Source organism: Meriones unguiculatus, chromosome 5 (genome assembly GCF_030254825.1).
Source record: "Meriones unguiculatus strain TT.TT164.6M chromosome 5, Bangor_MerUng_6.1, whole genome shotgun sequence".
Classification (NCBI taxonomy): Eukaryota; Metazoa; Chordata; class Mammalia; order Rodentia; family Muridae; genus Meriones; species Meriones unguiculatus.
In genome coordinates, this window is record NC_083353.1 from 124,448,064 (window position 1) to 124,466,089 (window position 18,026).

At 38.5% G+C, this 18,026-nt stretch overlaps 1 pseudogene; it reads left to right on the top strand.

The window, feature by feature from the left end:
- The window catches only part of LOC132654317 (large ribosomal subunit protein eL42-like), a 182,518-nt pseudogene extending 170,447 nt beyond the window's left edge, over positions 1–12,071 (top strand).
- Positions 12,072–18,026: the final 5,955 nt, after the last annotated feature.

An 18,026-nucleotide genomic window follows, 5' to 3' on the forward strand; every position in this document is an offset into this window, starting at 1 on the left:
ACCTGCTTGGCATTATATATTGAACTGAGAACAGTCAACGTTTTATGAATTCACACTTGCAAAATTACTATGATGACCATTATTTATGTAAAAGTAAAACTTTGCTTAAGGTCATGGAGTGATAGAATTAGGAATAAAATCATATAATTTCAAAATTCAAGTCAGGTGTTCATTGCACCAAACTAATTTTGGTGTAACAGATATGAATGTCGTAATTATATAGTCATTTAGAACATCATTAAAGACATTTCCTGCAACAATTCTTAGATACATAACAGTGAATGTTACACAAGAAGGTTTGTAGGTTAAAGATTTTATATTATTAAGACAATATATATGCTGTCTCATATGGCATAATCTAATGAAATTGCTAAACACTAAGAAATGGGGCTTAGGGGAAATGTTTAAAGCCTTGTTGTATGTATGTGACTATATGAAGTGGTCTACGTGTGTTCATTCACTTGAGTTGTAAATTTTTCTTGATGTTTTTCTTATATTTTTTCTCATTTATTTATTTTCTTCACTTTACATCCTTTCAGACCCTTCCTTCCTTTCCTCCCAGTTAAACCATTTGTCTCTCCCCCTCCCCCTTGTTCCCTCCCCTTTTCCTCAGACAAAGGGAGCTCCCTTTCTCATTTATGCCATCTCATCAACTTGCATCAGGAGTGAATGTGTCCTTTTCCCCTGTGGCCAGTCAAGGCAGTCTCTCCAGGGGGAATTATCAAAAATGCTAGCAAGTGAGTCTCCACTTCCCTTACTAGAGGACCCACTTGAAGCCTAAGCTGCCCATCTGCTACATCTTAGGAGGGGGCCTAGGTCCAGTTCCTCCATGGTCCTTGGTTGGTGCTTCAGTCTCAGCAAGCCCCTCTGGACCCATGGAAAGGATACATAAATTTCACTCAGAAGGGGAGATAAAATAGAGAGAGATAGAGGCTTAAGAAAGGGAACAAGATAGGAGAGGGGGCACAGAGAGTTAAGAGGGTGGAGATCAGGCCTAAGGACAGAAGGCCTCTAGAGAAAAGAGAAACTGAGGGTGGGGACATCTCTTTGACAAGCTGGAGACCTAAGTCAGGGTAGGCTCCTGGGAGGATATGATGTGCCTCAAGCAGAGACTCCATAGCAGAGGTCACAGAGACTGAACAGGACACCCTCTAACTAGACTAGTGTCCTAGTAAAGAAAGGGCGGGGAACACCAACCCACCCACAAAAACTTCTCCCAAAATTTAACTTATATTTTAATATATTATACAACAAATTAATTTTTGTGAGTGTTAAAATAGCTATTTTAAACAACAATTCCAATGTTCCTGAAGCGTACTCTGGTGAAAGGTTATGCTTTCTTTATTAAATTTGTATTTCACTGGTTGAAATATAAACTGTATCTGTCTAGCTCTGTGACTGAACTCACTGTTTCATTCCATTGATCTCTAAACATGCTGCCCAAACCACATGATTTTATTTATGGTAACTTTATATTGGTTTTTTGGAACCAAAGTAACTCCTTCAAATATATAACTTTCAATTTATTAAGCTTATTTTGAATAGATTAGGATGGCAGTACTACCATATGGAATTTGAGAATTAGTTTGTCAGTTTATATATAAAAATTTGATGAGGATGTGTGATATCATTTTATAGACTAAAATGGGAAAATTGTGATGCCTTAATTTTTAATCCTTCATGTTTTTCATTACACACACATATATGCAGGTATGTGTATGTGTCTTTGTGTGAGTGTTTAGAAATATATTTTCCACTTTTTAGTACTTCAACTTAGTAGGTTCCCTTATTAATTACTTGGATTTGAAAACTGTAGATTTTTCATATATATGATTGTACTAGTCTGCTCTCCATCATAAAGAAAATACATTTAAGATGAAGAAGGAGACGTTTATGTTGGCTACTAGATTCAGTATGCATTGGGCTATCTTGAATGCTTTTAATTCTGTGGCAGAGTAAACCATCCTGTTCAAGAGGATGTGACTTAATGGAATAAAGCTGTTAATGGGAGGGATAGAGGAAGAGAGGGAAGGAGAAAGGAAGAGAGAGAGAGGAGAGGAGAAAGAGACAGAGACAAAGTGATTATTTCTTCTTTGACACACAGGTTGTTTTGAAGTATTTTCTTACATATTTGAGGATTTTCTAGACCATTTTCTAGATATGTCTTTATTATTCTCTTCCTTTTCATTAATCAGTTTATTTAATTGCCTAGACTGAGTTCCTTGTCCGAGTTTTCTCACTAAGCTGTGTTTCCTTAGCAGTCACTCTTTGGCCTTTAAGAGTCATCTCACGAATATGGAACTTAGCATTTAGCCAAATACTCAAGTTGACTCATATGTAGTTGCCTGGAACTTTGCCATTGTGGCTTTCTGTCACTCAGTCATCTACCTTCAAACTGCCAGCTCTCTAAACCTCTCTAATCTCCAATTTCTTTCTCTCCAGGTCAGAGAGGTTGCAAATGCCTTGTTGATGCAAGTTCTTCAGTCTTCAACCAGTAATTTGCTTCATGCAGACATTCAGGCATTCACAAGTCTTGTCTTTTAATATTTTTATTTTTACTCTTGCTTGAAGGTTCATCTTGATTTGGAATCTACCTTCTAGCAAGTAGAAATAGCTCCATGAAGTCTTCCTCAATTCCAGCTGATTAAAGCTTGATGAGAAGGCCCAGGTCTACTCATCATAGTTGAATGTGAAAGGCTCATTCAGTCAAATCCTGTAAGATGCCTAAGAAAACTTTCCTAGGAAAAGATTTTTAACTGAAGAATCTTCCAGAAGGAATCACTATCTCTCATTACAATAGTTCCATAAGGAGAAGAACCAATTCATAGTAAAATTTATTCTTTGAAAACCAAATGACATCTTAAAATAAAGCATGATAGCCTCCGCATTCTTAAAAACATTCTCGAAGTGGACAATTATAGCAAGCTTGATTGGTTTAATTGGTGATTTTACTTTGGGACATTTGTAGAAATTTGAATACGTAAGTCCTTCAGTCCATTCTTTCTTTAGTTACTAAGATCCATAGTCTTATCACTGAGAATGTTCCTTTAAAATTGTTTACATTTTTAAGATAACCCTGATTAGTTTACATGGTGATATAAACAATAATAATGACAAAAACATTAAGAATTGTGCTATTTATTTGATATTAAACCCTTGACATGTACGGTGAGAGTAATCATTCTTAACTATCTTCCAGGTTTCTCCCTCTGGTAAATTAAGGAATACCATGTGAGGATATCTTCACTATAATAACTTTATAGAAATTATGTTTAGTGATTGAAGATGTATGAACATAATGATTTATAGCTACCGCACACATAGCAATATGGTTGTGGTTTAGCCATCTTGTGAGACTTGTCCTTTGAAATCTCGCTGTAGTGGAGATGTAGAGATGGTCCATCAATCAAAAGGCCTGTTCTTTCAGAGGGCTGGAGTTCAGGTACTACCACCCACACGGCAGCTCAGAACTTCTCTTAATTCTGCCTCCCAAGGATCTGACACCTGCTGGCTGAAGTGGTTACAGCATGCTTTGGTGCTTTCATGTGTAGGCAGACCAGTTATAAACCTGTGGGTCACGACACTTTTGGCAATTCTCTATCACCAAATAGACTTACATTACAATCATAATAGTAGCAAAATAATGATTATAAAGTAGCAGCAAAAAATAATTTAGGGTTGAGCATTACCATAACATGAGGAACATGTTAAAGGATCTAGCATTAAGAAGGTTGAGAACCACCAATGTAGACATATATAAGAAAAATAATTACTGTTTTTTAAATAAAAGTTCTTTTCAAATTTATCCTCTCATTTCTTTATCTTCACTTGTCAATCTGAATTCCGAAGAAGAGGCACTACCCAAGTGATTATAATATTGACTTTAAGACTTGGCTATTCCAGGATGAAAGAACAGGTGAAGGATGGCTCACAGACTGTCTAACAGGAAACTCTCTTTAGATTTTTGAGAACTCACTACATCACGTGACTTTCAGATAACTAACTTCAGGGTGCTGAAAGATTAAACGGGCCATTTCATGTTCTTGAATATCCCAGTTCTCACTCATCTGTAGCCACAGCTCCACTTCTGTGTATCTTCTATCAAATATTCATCAATAGTTGAGTTACTCTGTACTTCAGAATGATTGTTTGAGTTCATACAATTTCTCCTTAGCTAGTTCATCACAGTACAATTCTTTCTCTATCAGAAATCTTGCATTTTCACTATTGGGCTCTGTCATGAAGCAAGGAAATTCTTTTATAATTAGTTATCTTAATAGTTACCAATATTTCAATATTATGGAGCTCATCATCTCTAAGGTCTATATAATTTCAAAAATCATGTCATAATTGTGTTACTTATAAAGAGTAACCTGTAGGTATGTGTTTATGCATATACACAAACACATTACAGACATAAATCTGCATGTGCACATGACATCGCACCTTAAGCACCAAAATAATAATTGAAAATATGTAGATGAGTTGAGTTTATACTAAACATGAATAAAAAGAATCATCAAAATTGCAATCCTAGAAAAATAAAAGTGTAGATATGCTACACTCTAGAAAAAAATAAATCTATAATTATCTCTTCATATTTTTATATTGCAGGTAAACTTCAAGCAACTCAAACAAAATTTTACTTTTTCTCAAAGATGCATTTTCTTTACTGACACATCCAATGTTCTTTTAACAACTTAAGAGTTAAGAGACAATGGATAGCATTTGAAAGATGGGCTGCATTGGGATCATTTTGAACATAACATGGCGCTGATCATATATGTTACTTTAGTTATTAACTGAATCAACAGGCTGCTATTCACAAACTACAAATCACAAACTGAGAAAACAATGAGAGAAATAACACCTTTTATAGTAGCCTCAAAGAACAAAGTATTTTGGGGTGACTCTGACCAAACAAATGAAAGATTGTATGATTAAAAAAAAGTTAAAGGACACTGAAGAAATGGATTGAGGAGAACACTGAAAAATGGAAACATCTTCTGTGCTCATGGATAGATAGGAGAAATATAGTAAAAATGGCTATCCTTCCAAAAGCAATCTACAGATTTCATGTAATCCCCATAAAACTTCCAAAACAATTCTTCAAAGATCAAGAAATGATAATTCTCAATTTATACATAAACGCACAGAGAGAAAGAAAAAAGCAAATAAAAAGCAAACAAACTACAAAAAAAAAAAAAAAAAACAAAAAACAAAAACCATTAAAGCTAAAACAATCCTGAATACTTAAAAAACTATGGGAGGTATCACTATCCCAAATTTCAAGTAATAAAAGAAGATGGAAGCAACAGCAGCAACAACAAAACCAGACACAACATGTTGATCAATGGAATGAAACTGAAGACCCAGAGAAAAATCCACATCTATGGACATGCATTTGATAGGGAAGCCAGAAATACACACAGGAAAAAAAAAAAAAAAAAAAAAAAGGACAGCATCTGCAACAATGATGTTGGTCAAACTGGATAGCTGGATGTAGAAGATTAGAAATAGATACATAGTTATCACTGTGCAAAAAGTGAACTCTAAGTGAATCGAATACTCCCATATAAAGCCATATACACTGAACCTGATAGATGAGAAAATAAGAAATAGTTTTGAACTCACAGTTACAGGAAGTGTCTTTGTAAAAGAACCTCATTAGCACAGACACTAAAATCAACCATTAATAAATGGGACCACATGAAAAGAAGAAGCTTCTGCATGGCAAATGACACCCTCGTTCAACAAAATGTCAGCCTACAGAATTGGAAACAAATTTTATGAAATGCACATTTAATAGAGGGCTAACATCTCAAATATATGATGAACTTGAAAGACTGGACACAGGGAAAACAAATAACCCGATTTTAAAAATGGGATACAGATCTAAACAGAAAATTCTCGTTTTCTTTCTGAGCCGACATCGCTCGCGCGAACATGATGAACGTTCCTAAGACCCGTTGGACATTCTGCCAAGAAATGTGGCAAGCACCAGCCCCACAAAGTGACACAGTCCAAGAAGGGCAAGGATTCTTTGTATGCCCAGGGGACGCGGCTTTATGACAAGAAACAGAGTGGCTATGGTGGGCAGACTAAGCCTATTTTCCGCAAAAAGCCTAAAACTACAAAGAAGATTGTGCTGAGACTTGAGTGTGTTGAGCCCAAGTGCAGATCAAAGAGAGTGCGGGCTATTAAGAGATGCAAGCATTTTGAACTGGGTGGCGATAAGAAGAGAAAGGGCCAAATGATCCAGTTCTAAGGTGATTCGGTTATGAAGACAATAAGATCATGAGCCTTTGTTCACCTCACTTGATTGCAGTTGTCTTTTGAGGGGGAATAAACTAAAGTTTATACTTGGAAAAAAAAATTCCAAAAGAAGAAACTCTAATGGCTGAGAAACACTTAAATGTTAAATATCCAAAGCCATCTGGGAAATGAAAACCAAAACTATGAGATTTCATCTTACACCCACCAGAATGGCTGATTCAGTAAAACAAGTGATAGCTCATGAGGCTCATGATAGCAAGGCCACAGATTAAGGGGAATACTCATCCATTGTTGCCTGGAATTCAAACCTTTATAGCCTCTATAGAAAAAGTGTTATGACTCCTCAGGAAGCTGGGAATTAACCTACCTCAAGATCCCGTTATACTCTGTTGGACATCCACCCAAATTATACTTCATCCCACTCATTGCTCTTCTATTCTTAAAAGGATTAGAAACAGCCTAGAACTCCCTCAGCAGAAAAAGAATAGATAGAATATGGTACACTTATACAACAAAGTATTACTCAGCTGTTAAAAAATGAAATCGTGAAATCTGCAGATAAAAGAATGGAAATAAAAAAAATCATTCTTCGTGAGTTATCACAGATATAAAAAGAAAACTCTGGTCTCTATTCACTTATATGTGGATATTAGTTCTTAAGTCAATAATAACTAAGCTACAATACCAGACATTACCAAGGTTAGGTATAAAGTACATTCATGGGGTGGGCTGTGGATAGATACTGTCAAGGAAGAAAAATAGAATAGATAGGTATGGATAGATGGGGAGAGCTGGAAGGGGAGGATCGAGTGGCTAATGGGAGAGGACAGTGTGGCAAGGGAGGGGATATGTGAAGAGGCAGTTACAACTATGGGGCAAGTGAGGGATATTAGAGAAACCTAATATAATAAGGGCTTCCTAATACCTATACATATAAGAAGGTAGTCTAAATGAAATTGCCAAATAATGGGGAAGACAGAGCTCCAGTTGACATCTCTTGTCATCAAAGAATGCTTCCAGCAAAGAGATTGGATTATATCTAATTTTGGATTGTTGTTCAACAGGGTGTCATAGGAAACCCAAACACCCTAGGCTGTTGTGAAGACAATAAGTTGCTCTCCACAAAGTGGCTGCAGGGCTTCATTGCTGTAGACAACTCAATGAAGACACAGAAGTCAAGCTGGTGCCTACATAGAGCTTTAATCCCTACAGGATAGCATCTTTATTTTAGGAAGTTACATAAACACTAACCCAGCAACAAAACCTTTGGTCCAAAATCATGTCCTGCTTGCAAGATATGATAATGTAATGGTGGCAGGAAGCTTCTGGGAATAACCAACCAATGCCTTATATGACTTAAGGGCCACTCCATTAAATGGAAACCTCAGGGAAGGGGGGAGAGAGGTAAAGGAAGCAGTCTTTGAGTTCATGTCAGAAACAGTTCCTGTTCTTCTTACTAGGGAAACCCACTTGGATACTGAACTACCATGGGCTACATCCGAGCAGAGGTTCTAGGTTATATCCATACATGGTCCTTGGTTGGAGAAACAGTCTCATAGAGGACCCTCATGCCCTGATATATTTTGTCCTTGAGGAGTTCCTGTCCTCTCCAGGTCATACTAACTCCCCCTTTTATCAAATGATTCCCTGCACAAACCATTTCTTATGTCTCTTTCTGTCTATTCTACCCTAATTCCTTCTACCTCCCTAACACTACATAGGAAAAAGAAAGGGATAGTGGGAAAGGGGGAACAGTTTTCTTAGCCACTTCCTGTTGGTTAGGGTTGTTAGGTTTCTTGGAGCCAGTCTGATCCTTTCAGGAGTTCTCCAACTTCTTGTCGCACCCTATCAACAGCAACCAGAAGCCACACAGGCAACCCAGCAGCAGCCTTGTTCTTCCTGGGAACTCTTCCACACTCCCTGGGCTCTGAGATTTATTCTCTCTCCAGAGTCCTCAGATTCAAACTATCTGCAGCTGGTAAAGAGCGCCTCTCACAGCCTGCACAAGCCAAATAGTTTGCTGCTGTGGACCATCTGAATCAGTCCCACATCCCACACCTGGGATTAAAGCAAAACCACGTCTATATCAACAACAGGTGGGCCCAGATAAGAGGGAAAGTGGGAGGAGAAAGCAAGAAGTCAGGATATAGTATGTGAGAAGAAAATACTGTCAATAAAAAGAAAAAAAAGAAATCAGTCTATGCTTCAAAACAATATCATAGAGAATAATGATTATGTAATTGGTTTACAGAGATTGTTGCATGTATTAATCTGACTTGTACTTTATGTTTTTATAAATTATTGTAACTTGGTTTCTATGGAAACATGTATTGTGGTAAGCTTTCAGTAGGAACTCCCTTAGTATATATATATATATATATATATATATATATATATATATATATATATGTAATCGGAGGTACCTTCTCCATAATTCAGGTTTGGCTAATGTGACAATACTAAGGAGAGAGAAGGTTAAGAAGTAACCGGGGCATGGTGGTGCTGCATTAAGACAGTTCACCAGTTTTCCCTTCCACCTTCTACCACTTCAGATCCTCCTGTTATTCCCCTTAAGAAGGATACAGCAGTGACCCATCATCTTGGAGGCAGAAGATGCTCCATACCAGACAACCGAGCCAGGTGGCGCCTCGATCTGCACTTCCCAGCATTTAAACTGTGTGAAGGAAAATTTCTGTTCTTCATAAGCTGACCAGCGTGGAATGCCGTGTTCCAGCAGCAGGAATGGGCAAGAGAGTGACTGTCCTAACAGAGCCGCTGGCTAATGACCCTCATGGGGGCCTACCTCTTGCCCTAACCGATCAAGCAGATAGTCATTGGTAAATCTGAGAACTGAATTGGCAAGCAATGTGGAAACCCTGGGAAAAGAGTTCAGAGCCATCGTTAGTGTTAGATAGGAAAGAACAAAGTCAAGGATGTTGAAGCGGCTAGCAGCCTTCGAAGGGCCACAGTTCCATTAGTCATCATCCGGGGTGCACAGAGCCTTCCAGTGACCAAGAAAGTTGTAGCACTTTGATTGTTATATCTGAATTCTAAGCCATGCCTAGACAGGAATAACTCAGTGATTTCACTGAGAAATTAAATGAAGTCAGTCAGGTAAAGATTGTATTCTCTTTCTGTTGATGAGGAGGAGTAGAAATGTTGCTTTAACAATAAGCTAAATTAGTTTTGAAACCGGGTCAGTGCACAAACTGGATGAGTTTGGAGGACCAGACTGCACACTCTCATTTTTCTATGAATAGGGCATTAAGCACAATTCTGGGAGGACTCAGAGGAGTTTAGAAAAGTTCTCATTCTCCTTAACTATGTAGGCAACTGTGAGCTATCAGTAGAAGTACAGAAAGGGATGGCTATTCTGCTAAGGCTTGAGGCAGACCAAAGCATAGGAAACTGGAGAAAGAAAATCCCAGTTAAAAGCTAGCAAAGAACTTGACTGAGCTGTGGCCCAGTTTTAAAATGTTAAGGCAGAACCAGAGCCAAGAACTTAATGAAAGCATCAGAGGATAAAGGTCCTCGGCTGTTTCATGACGCATGTTATCTGCTTGTGGTTAAATCAGACAATAAAGACACAAGATAACGTTAGAGTTCCCAATTCAAAGGAGAAGCAGATCCTAACCCCTGGTGTGATGACTCAAGTCTATAATCCCAGCGCTTAATGGGTTGAGCCATGTTCATGTTAGAGATTGAGTTTGAGTTCAGGGCCAGCCTGGGCTACAGTGTAAATTCCAGGCCAGTCAGTGCTGTACAGTGATATCCTTTCTCAAAGCCTCACTTTCTCTATGTGATAATGTGAAAGTGATCTGTCCCTCCCTCTCCTTTTGAGGACAGAGATGTCTGTGTTTGTTTCTCCCACCACTGCTCATGGCAAGCACATGACTTGCTGAGCTTCCTAAATTCACAGTCACAGGAGAGTTTTCCTCAGGAAGAACTCTGTGGTGAATGGTAGTGGGAAGACTCCTCTACGCAATATTCTTTTTCAGTTTTAAAGTTGATGATGAAGTGATTTTAATTGGGGACAATTACCATGGTGGAAGGACTGTGGTTATTTATTTAGTTGTTTGTGAGGTGGATGTGAAATTTCGAGGCCCGGGATAAAATGTTACAGCTTGAATGTGTCTCCTTCAAAATCCAGGTGTTGATAATTAAGATCGTTCTGAGCCAAAGGGTGGCTCAGCAGACAAAGCACCTACTGTGCGGCCTTGGGCCCAATGTCTGAAGCCGTGCAGGGCTGGGTTGAGTAGCCCCCATCTGTAACTCCAGAGCTTGGGCTGCGAGATAAGGTGGAGTCCCAGGGAGCCCTTGAAGCTCCAGCTTGTGGATGGCAAAGCCTGGAGTTCCTCACAGCAGTGAATGAGAGTGATTTCTCAAAGAAAGGTGCAGAGTGAGGGCTCACACAGCTTATCCTCCCAGTTTACACGTTCACTGTAGCATATACACCCGTACTCACACACTCACACTCCTGCGCACACATAGGAACATGTACATGTGTATACCAACATGCATCACATTCACTAACACACATGCACCCCCCCCCACACACACACACACTTGCACATACATTAAGAGAGAATTGGGGCTTTTAACAAGTGACTAAATCATAACCATGACCAAAGGCTTTATAAAGGAGGATGAAATGAGCCAGGTGGCTAGTTAAGGGAGTTCCCCTTTTTGGTAGAATAGATGAATGGCAGGGGAGAGGGAGAGAGGGGTGGGGCTGGGAGGAGAGAAGGGATGGGGCTGCAACCAGGAAGTTAAGTGAATAAAAAAAAAAAAATGAATAAATGTTAAAAAAGAGGATCATTCCAGTTTGTGCTGGTTTGCGCTTCTGCCTTCCACCATGTAAGAATCACACACTCTTCCTTCAGGACAATGCAGTAGTGAGACACTGTGCCAGAAGAGAATGGTGGACCTCCTCTCCAGACAACTGCATTGCCGGAACTTCACTGTGAATTTCTCATCATCCAAAACTGTGGGAAACAACTTTATGTTCTTTATAAATACCCAACCCGTGACTTTATGGTATAGCAGCACAAAGGGAACTGATGTGCGGAGATTTTATTATAACGTTGAACCATTAAATTTAGTTCTTAAGGGTCTCATATGTGTTTACGTATATTGATGTAGCTCCTGTTTCTGTGGTGATGAGGAAGTTCTGCCACGCTTGCTGAGGTTTGGTTAAGTTCTGTCCATTATAGGCATGGGAGTGAACAGACTCAATCCCAGACTGAGGATTTCAAGGCAGGAGGATTGGGGATTTTACTGGAAGGCTGGGCAAGACAGTGAGAAAGAATAAATAGTACAGATAATAAGAAATTGTGTTTTTCTAATGTTTCCTTTGAAAGTTTTGCATTGAGACTAGCTGAAATGATGGGAATTTTAACAATTTGGATTTTCTTAGGAGTGAAGATACTCCCAAGTAGAGAAGAAAAAACAGGGGTCTTTTAAAGATGGTTACTATTGCAGAATTTAATGTTCAGCTACTCTGTAAGTACCTGCAAACCAGTGTTCCATGTGACATTTATTTGGCTGTTGTTTTTCTGATTTCCCTATTAGTTTATATTGAAGTGTGATAGATTGTTTGCATTTTACATTAAAAATAATACAATTAATTCAGACCAAGATGCTCTACAAATACACTCAGCAATACTGATACCATACTTAAGGGTTGTGAAAGTCTGCTTTATTTGTTGATATGATGAGTCACCTAAATGAGGAGGAATATATGAGTGCCTTTTTGAGTACTGAGAAGTTTCGTATGCTGTAAATCTAAAATGTGTTTTATTTTCCCAGTGCAAATCCATTATATATCCTTATATCTTGCTTCTGGTCAATGCAGAAGGAAAACATTCTCAGCTACTTCTGAGTAGACCTGATATATTGATCTAAATGATTTGTTTTCTGTCCTTCAGTACTGTGATCCTTACAAACAGTAGTAGAAAATTTCAAATTTTTACTTAAGTATATGTAGAAAGTGGTCTCACACTAATATAAATATAATAGATCATACCTCAGGACGGGAAGTATCATGACAAGATTTTTAGAGAGAAGAAAGACACGAAATGCAGAGCTCCCACAGACTGAGAGGAAGCAATCAAGCCTGAGGATATTTTTCCCAATTCAAAGGTTCACCTCCAGCTTGGTAGGCTGAGGCAGGCTGACTGCAAGAGCTGGTCCCATGATCATAGGGATTTCAGGCTGGTTTGACCTACCTACAGAGACCAGAGAAATAAAGAAATCCTCCCTCTCTCTTACTCTCTACTCTCTTTTATATTAGTCTTTCTCTGCATCACTGTATTTCTTTCACAAATGAACACACCTCAAAAATAATTTATTTCTTCACAGTCCTTCTGAAACTATCACTGATTTGAGTTTGAGTATATCAGGAAATATATTCTAGGTTTGCTGAGGTGGTGACAAATGCCACAATCACTGTCAGGAGCAGCAGTTAGCCCTGCTCCTGGGAGCTGAGGGCAAGGGGCAGGTGGGAGAAGAGTGACATGGAGACTGCTGTGTCTTCTGCTGTGTGGAGGCTCATCAGGCAGCTTCCCTTAGCCAGCTGCTCCTCTGCATCCCCTTAATCCTCCTGCTTGCACAGGACAGCAGCCTGCCTTGAGGGATGGATGCTGGGAACACCACCGTGTGTGATGGTATTTAGAAACTGTCTCCCTCATGGGCTTTCGCTGTGGATCGCATTTGTTAACAAAGGACTCCAAAGGAAAATGTGGACAGGGGATGAGTGAAGTAAAAGAGCTGGGATGGAAGAGCATTTTGTGGCAAATGAATTGCATTCAAAGTCAATTTTCATCTAATTCTTCCTGTGGTTATTAAAAGAGCTCCTATTACAGCAAGTCACAATCCAGTCCTCAGATAATGAGTGCTATGGAAAGAGCTACTCATGGGCAAAAAGCATCACTTTTAAGAAAAATCATTCCTGGAGTTCATATATTAAGTTTGTGCTCACTAGTCTCTGCCAGGTTCAAAAAATATCACAGAAAGAAAGAAAAACTGTTGAATTTATCCCTCTTAAAGATACCATAAATTGATCTCCTGTGGATGACACAATTCTTAATTGAGGAGAAGAAAACCCACAAAGGAACCCTTCAGGCCAACAACAGAGAATGCTTCTACTAATTTCCAATCCCTCTGAAGGAGCCAGCCTTATATTTTAGTTTCATAATACATTTATTAAGATAAAATTAAGAAAGTTGAACAAATACTTGAAAATAAAGCTCAATTCATATGGGTCAGACATTTAAATATAACTCTTTTTGCTTTCTTATTTGAAATATAAGAACCGTACCCCACGCCCTTCTTTCTTCCTGGCTTCCTCTCTCCTTTCTTCTTCCACTATGCAAGGCCTTATTTCAACCAGAGAAACATGTTGGATAAAACACCTTTTCCCCTTAAATGAAGTCCTTAGTGTAAGATCTTTAGTACTCTTTAGTAATCTGTAAAGTGTGGTTTTACAGTCCTGGTTTTAGCAGACAAACAGCAGATTGTTTCAGACAAGAGCCTTCGTTTCTATGCCCCCTCACTCCTAAATCCAGTGTACAGTAAAAACTTCTTAGAAGTGACCCGTTCCTGATAGATATGCACATCTTCCCATTGACAATCCTACAGAGACTGTAAAAATCTGGCTTGAGAACTAGCAACATTTTATTCATTGTCTTGGGAAACACTATTATCATGACCCCTTAAATTCATTGTCTTTGTAGACAAGTTGAAGTGGGAAAAGGGGCTTCACAGTTAACTCAGCAATTTTGGCAAATGAATATATCTTGAGAGTGTTGCTGGAACCCCAAGAGAGGACATTAGTCTAGCTCTCCATTATCGGGGTGAGAAAAAGCTGTCCTGTGCATTCCGGGGTAGACAGTCTTTATTCCAGTTGGAGTTTCTCTCTAGAATTCAATCCTATGAAATTCTTAATGTTTCCAAAGTCAGACCTGTCTTTAAAAAAATAAGATAAGAAGAGTCTGAAAATTTTAAGAGCTGAGTTTAAGTTTTCAAGGATATGTTGGGTTTACAAATTGAAAGGGAAAACAAAACAATACTCCTTTAAACAGTATTAAAGTACAGTTGTGAGAGTCCAAAGCTTTGAAATTTGCCAATGTGTACTAAACAATAACATCAGAAACTTGGCTTATTTACTAGTTTAACATTATTTGCATATATATGATAGATGATACATAGATAATAGATTGATGGATGATAGGTAAGATACATAGTTGATAGATACAGATAGATAATAGAGGTACATGAAAAATATAGAGGATATGATAGCTAAACAGATGATAGATTCATAATGGATAGATAGATGATAGATGATAGATAAATTTGAGAGTGTGTACATCCACATGCCTATTTTGTTACAAAGAAACAAATTTCACACCACGGTTTAAAAAACCAAAGGTAACAACCCCTTTCTTTACTCTATATACAACAGCATTTGTTTACAGCCAACTGATGTTTAAAAACTCCGTGTTTAGTCCAACATGTGGGGAAAAATAGTTTCATAGAGAAATTGAAACTGTGTGGACAGAGCTAAGGCAAATATTGGGAATCAGGGATAAAATGCCTGGAGATTGCTGACAGCATTTAGTCCTGACACAGTAAGTGTAGGATCTGAGGGCAGAAACCTTTCAGTGCTTGTTAATGTAAATGTTTTTAAAAACACAAACTGATTCAATAATCTACTCATACATTCCAAAGATATCTTTATTGAAACCATTGAAGATGCTTTCCTTTTCCAGCATGACAATAGTAGGCTGATACAAGTGGGCCATATATGTAGGTCCACTTTATTGTTACAGAATTTTAAGCTTCTTAGATTATAGAATTTTGAAAATATGCAACACATAGAGTGTGCTCTCTGTGCACTGTTTTTGACCACTTCAGACTAAGCACATCCCTCTCAAGTTGATTTAGACAGGGCTTTCTGTATATGCAATGAACATTTTTGTGAGTCCAGAACTGAAATTTGTTATATTGTGTGATTCTTATTTCCAGCAAGAGAGAGAAAGAAGGAGAGAGAGAGAGAGAGAGAGAGAGAGAGAGAGAGAGAGATTCATCAAATGAAATAAATCCTTCCTCAAAAATTATTACTTGACTCTTGGTCTTCTTGTGGAGTTCCTGTCCCCTCCAGGTTTTTCTATCTCCCCCTTCTTCCATAAGATTCCCTGCACTCTGCCCAAAGTTTGGCTATGAGTCTCAGTATCTCCTTTCATACCCTAATGGGTAGAGTCTTTCAGAAGCCCCCTGTGGAAGGTTCCTGTCCTGTTCCTTGTCTTCTATTTTTTATTTCTATCGTGTTTAACCTTCTGAAAGAGGTTTCAGCTTCTTCCCTAGTGTCCTCCTTGTTTAGATTCTTTAGGACTACAGATTTTAGATTTTAGTATGTTCATCCTATACTATATGGCTAATATCCACTTATAAGTGAGTATATACCGTATGTGTCTTTGCCCAGGGAGGCCTGCAGAGACCGACACTTCAACCAAGAACCATGCATGGAGAGGACCTAGACCCCCTGCTCAGTTTTCAAGTGGATTTTCTAGTAAGGGGGGCAGGAGCTGTCTCTGACATGAACTCAGTGGCTGGCTTTTTGATCACCTCCCCCTGGGGGATGCAGCCTTGCCAGGCCACAGAGGAAGAGATTTGATATGCTAGCATCAGATAGAAGGGGAAGGGTATAGGGATAGGCACAGGGATAGAAGACTAGGGAAGAGGCATAGGGATAGCAGAGGGAGGGTTGGTGGGACTGGAAGGAGATGGAGGGAGCTACAGCTGGATACCAAGTAAATAAATTGTAATAAATATATAAATAATAATATTTACATAGGGTCATCAAAAAATATTACTTAAAGTACGTCTTCCTTGACAAAGATTGTGCAGTAGTGACCTTGCTGACAGGTCGGAGCATTCAGAGACTCCTGATGAACTGATAGTGTGCTTTATGTGTACTGGAAAGGGCTAGCATGAGCTGGGGGAACTTTAAAGAGCTTGTGCAGACAGATATATTCGGTCTCTACTCTGCTGTTTTTTGTTTTGTTTTGTTTTTTCCTCTCATTTTTATTGAAATGGATCATGATGTGATTATTGGAAGATTCTAAAATGCCTCCTGTTCGTTTCATTGCAGTGGTCTCTTTATTCATGGAACATCATGTTTGTTCAACTCCATAACATCCTACTTATTGTTGTAGTTGCCTTCCAACAAAATGGTGATTTGATGACCTTTTGTATTATAGCACTTAAAAATTCAGTAATGAGTGTTATTTTTTACCTTTTAATTTTTGATAAAGCATTCTTTGGAGGTCTGAATAATTTCAGGACAAAAAAATGTGTATATTACCAATAGCTTGAAAATACCTGAGCAGAGCTGGTGCCTGATACATTTTGAGGTTTAACTGTATTGGACTATAGTGGAGATTGTCTTTATCTAAGAGCTCATAATTTGATTTTTATTGATCCATACTTTCTGTTCCTCACTTCAAATTCTATTTAAGTAAAATTGAGTATCTGGGGACCACTTTTAGAAGACTGTTGTGGGTTATTATTTCCTTAGCTAACGTATAAGAACTTAGATGATATTTATGTTTTGGTAGAGAGCCAAATTGTTCTTCAGAGACAGGAGAATATATGTCCTGTGCAATTTTCCAAGCCACCTTGGTAAATATTTTCCTATTTTCAACCACTAGAGTCAGCATAGCTGTCTCATTCATTTCTACCATCTTTGTTATCGTTCATGTTACTGAAAACAATGCTGAACAGGAGTATTCAGCTAGTCTTCTCCAATCTTGTTCATAGATGGCTAGCGGCCTAGCTGGAGAAATTAGGGCACTAGAAACATCGCTTTGAAGCATGCTTGTCATCCCAGTCCCTTGTCCTTTCTCCTGCTCCCAGTGACCAGAAGTATCTGTTTAGCTCCACTACCTCCTCTGCCAGCATGCTTTGTCTTACCTCAGGTCCAGAGCCCCATTCATTCTTCCTCAAAGTTGCTCTTCGTGAGTATTTTGTAACACAATAGAACCCTGAGTAATACAATTTACTTTGCTCATGTTTTCAGATTTAAGTTCATGGTCACTTGGCCGGGTGGCTCTATGGTAGGGTGGCACTAGATTTTTGGCCAGGCAAACATATAGCAGGAAAACACTATGGCCTAGATGCAAAAAAAATGAAAGAGACCAGAGCCCAAGTATCTGCTTCAAGGACACTCACAATGACCTAACTTCCTTTCCTTAGTCCCCGACTCCTAAAGGAGCCATAGCTTCCAATAGGTGTTAAACAGAGCTGTGGCCATATGGACCTGTGAGAGACAGTTATTACCTAAGCCGTTAGGAACTAATTCTGTAACAAATCTTCTGTGCTATGAAAATCCTCTATTGTGCAGTCAACCTTTGCCTTAATATTGTATACTGACCACTATCATAGTGTCTGAAAGAAGTAAAAGTTCTGTCACTGCAACATGACAGAAAAAAAAAAAAGTCATCATTCTTCCAAAGAACACACTTCTTTTTTTTAACATTTTTTTTTCATTATTTTTCGTAACCAAGTGCTTGGAATAAAACTTGAGTAAAAATATTGCCAGTACATAAAGATTTTTTTTCCCGCTTCTAAAGAGAGAGCTACTTTTTCTCCTATTAACTCAGACTAAATTTGCTAAGATGTTATGAATTATTTGTCATGCATACTTTATTGTGATAATGAGTGAGTAACATGAGGAAGCATCGTGATCTGTG